The sequence below is a fragment of the Gavialis gangeticus genome, unplaced genomic scaffold (assembly GCF_001723915.1).
Source record: "Gavialis gangeticus isolate Ggan-Ray unplaced genomic scaffold, GavGan_comp1, whole genome shotgun sequence".
Lineage (NCBI taxonomy): Eukaryota > Metazoa > Chordata > Crocodylia > Gavialidae > Gavialis > Gavialis gangeticus.
In genome coordinates this window covers 30586449-30590348 of record NW_017728994.1, presented here as the reverse complement: position 1 = coordinate 30590348, position 3900 = coordinate 30586449, and positions in this window count along the sequence as shown.

Genomic DNA, 3900 nt, shown 5'->3' with positions numbered 1-3900 from the left:
GTCTTTTCTCCTGCCCAGGCGGGGGGTCGGACTTGAAGATCTACAAGGTCCCTTCTGACCCTACTTCTATGATCACTGTTGAGTCTCCAGATAGGCTGACAGGGCCGTCATCTGCTGAACCCCTCACTGAGTCCGGTCCTATGGGAAGACCACAGCGGAAGTGGAGCCCTCCTAAATGGCTGACTGACTCTCCTGTCTAGGTGGAAGGGGTGTTGTATTTTATTGGGTTTTCCTTGTATGGTCCTTTTAAGGCCAAAGCCCTCATGTTCAGCACTGCAGGGTTCAGTTGCTTTTGTGGCAGTTTTGCAGCACTGGTGACACCATTTTTCTCTGCCATGAGGAGCTAGAGACATTTTTGGTTTCTCTCCCTCCACAGGACTGGACTGGGTCAAGTCAGAGGTAAAGCAAGTATAAGTTCTGCATACATATATTGAGGCAATTGTTAAGATCTACCCTGGATATGATTCCAGAGAATCATAATAATAAATAACTGCTAGTTCAACCCAGCAGTGTCCAGAGTGTTGTTGCTGAACTCACAACGTGTCACCCACCTAGTGTAAGGACTGGATTGAGATCAGCGGGGTTTGAAAGGGATCTGCTGGGAGCAAGACAGAATAAGGCTTACACTAGGACCCTTGGGCAGCCTCTCTTTCCAAGACAAAAAGGGAGGGTACACTAAAGCCAGAGCAGGGCAGGAGCTGTGTAGTCACCAGAGGGTGTTACAGCCACCCCTGGAAACCCTGTCCTGTTACAGGAGGATCTTAACTTCCTAGATAATTGCTGGAAGAATAATGCAGCAAGACATAACAGGTTCAGCAAGTTCCTAATATTTGTGGAAGGCAACTTTTTGTTCTAGATAGGTGATGATATGACTAGGAGCCAGGGGCAGATCCAGGATTTCCCAAAGTGGGTTGGCAGGAGCAGCAGCCTGCACTGCAGGGGTGGCTGCACCCCCTGCTCCCAGTCTCCTCTACCCCCACCAGCCTGGGCAAACTTTATGAAGTCCCTAAAGCAGGTGGAAACCCCCTCTCCCTTTCCCTTCCTTCTCAGAGGCACACCCCTCCCTTTCTCTTCCTCTTCCTGCCCAACTCCCCTGCCTGCTGCTGCTGCTTTGTCCTCTGCTCAAGGGTGGGGAAGCTCCAGCCAGTCTGAGCAATGGCTGGGCTTAGCTGGGGAGGGGATTGTGGCAAGAGTGAGGTGGGAGAGTAGTTCCCCCACTCAGCCCCAAAGGGGAAACCCCCATCTATCCTTGCTGCCATTGTCTGGGACCCCAGCTGAGTCCAGCACCTGCACAGTGAGCTCTACCCTTTCCACAGCAGGGAAAGTCAGGCAGGGGAGGGGGCATGGCTTTGACCAGGAAGGGAAAGAAAGGGAGGATTTTCACCTGCTTTAGGGGTTGTAAAAAGTCCACAGAGGCTCCCACGGTGTAGGCCAATCCAAAAGGGGGAGGGGAAGGGGGTGCAGCCACGCCACTGCACCCCCTCTTGATCTGCATCTGCTAGGTCAGAGATCATCTATCTTGTCATCTGTTCTGACGAATAGGGAAGAATTGCTGGAGAATGTGAAAGCGATGGTTTCTTGAGAGGACATGATCACAATACAATAGAATTTATGATTCTAAGAAAGAGAAAGCATGAGATTAGCAGAACTAAGATGCTGAAATTCAAAAGAGCAGATTCAGAAAAATAGCAGCTCAGTTCCCATGGATACGCAAGCTGAAAGATAAAAGAGCCCAGAAGGGCTGGCAGTTTCTAAAGGGCAAGAAGCTATACCAACAAAATGGAAATACAAGAAGAATGGAAGGAGACCAATGTGACTACACAAGGTGCCTCAAAATCGAAAGGGAACATACGGGCAGTGGAGGGAAGGGCAAGCCATTAAGGAAGCATACCAAGAAACGGCAAGAATGTACAGGGACAACGTCAGGAAAGAAAAGGTAAAACGTAAGTTACATCTGGCAAGGGAAATTAAAGACAACAAGAAAGACCAGAAGAAAGACTAAAAAAGCTATGGGTACTTACCTGTCCACACTGCACAGGGAGTAAAATTGTGAACTATCTGTGTGTCAGAAATGGCAATTACACAGGTGGAAAACTGCCATTTGGGCATGTAAGATGAAATAGGATTCTGCCCTGGATATCTAGGCAAAGAAATCAACCCTGCCTAGAAAATGGACAGTCAATAAACTCTAATAACCTGCTGGTTGCTATTAGGAGTGACAAATCAGGGAAACAGTTCACCTTTCCCAAGCATAATAAGCAAGGCCAAGCAAACCCTTCTTATTGGTAGAGTTTTGTTCTGCTGAGGTATTGCCAGCATAACTAGGCCAGTTTGAGGGGTGTTTTTTTCATGCTTCTATCCAGCACAGCTCTATTGTTGAACTTGTGCATTATCAACCAAGACTGTGGGTCAAACCTCCCACTGATATAAATCAGAACAGTTTTGCTGGAATTAGGTAACCTGCTTTTAAATCCGAGTCCTACAAATGCACATGGAGCTGTTTGCAAGAGGTAACATTAAGCTGAGAGAGGGAGCTCTGTTACCTAGATCTCAGCCTGGGAATGAGAAATCCAGCATTCGTGGAACCCCAGCTTCCTGCTGTATTCTCTGCCCTATGTTGCTTTAGGCCACATTTCTGCTACCAACCTTTGCCAGCATAGTTACATTGGTCCTGGATATGAAATGGTGGGTTCCTTGATTGATGTATCTGTATTGGCATAATCCCTTAGCATAGACACAAATCTACTGGCCATGGTGCGCTTGCTGGAATAGCTTTATTTGCTTTGCAGTATCACTTCAAGGTGCACATTTCTGCGAAATATCTACATGTGGAGTGCTTTGCCAGCAGTGTATGTACTGGCCTTTCTGTACCGGTAAAGGGCTTTTAATACAGACATGGACCCAGTGGTATAACTGAGGGGGAAGCGGAATGACCAGGGCACCAACCCTGGGTGCTGCCTTTGTAGGGGAGGGAGGGGAGCAAAAAAATAGTTGCTACTGCTGATAGATGGCCACCCCACCTCCAACAGCATGGCAGCCAGTGCTTCTCCAAGCACTGCCACTGCCCAGGGTGCATATTACTAATTAAGAAAAAAAATGTACAGGGTGCCTGCCTTCATAATTGTTGAACAGAATCCACCTTTTTATCTTGATTGATAATTCAGGACTACACCTTCACCACGAAAATGTACCAAAACTAAAGCACTGGTGAAATTTATGCTGTTTTAATTACATGTTTAAGTAATGATACAATGTTATTACAAATAGGATTAATAGTACCTGAACCAGTATTAAATTCTTAAAATTATTTATCCAAGTGTCCAAATCAAGTATTTCCTATCACCATCACATATGAAACCACTTAGAACCCATGTGGTTCTGAATGTATCATTGTTAATTTGGATAAGACAATGCCGTTGTGATTCAACTATGTTTTTAGTATTAGTGAATTAGTATGATCAAACACCAGTGCACCATGATCAAAGCCTCCTTGCTGGTCAGGTTTACTCTGAGTAAGAGACTTAGTAGAACTCTGATTATTTGTGTCCGGGTGGTTCGCCACCTGTTCAGAATGCACCGGCTTGCTGAATTAAGCCACCCTGCCACTTCCTGTGGCTTTTGTTTCAGTGGGCACCACTTTTCTGATCAGCTGGAGCTCTTCAGCAATCCTCACACACCTGACTGGAGAAGCAACACCCTTCAAAACCAACTGTAGCACCCCAGTAGGCCAATATGGTTGTTTGTTGTGACTCTATATATCCTAGTGGTTTGCAAGCCATCATCTTCACAAGGGTAGGGTTAGGAACAGAACCCTATGAAGTATCCAGATTCTGGTGTGTTACAAAGCCCCATATGGCAGGAGGCGTGATTGTGGGGTTGAGCATAGGATCTTATCATGCC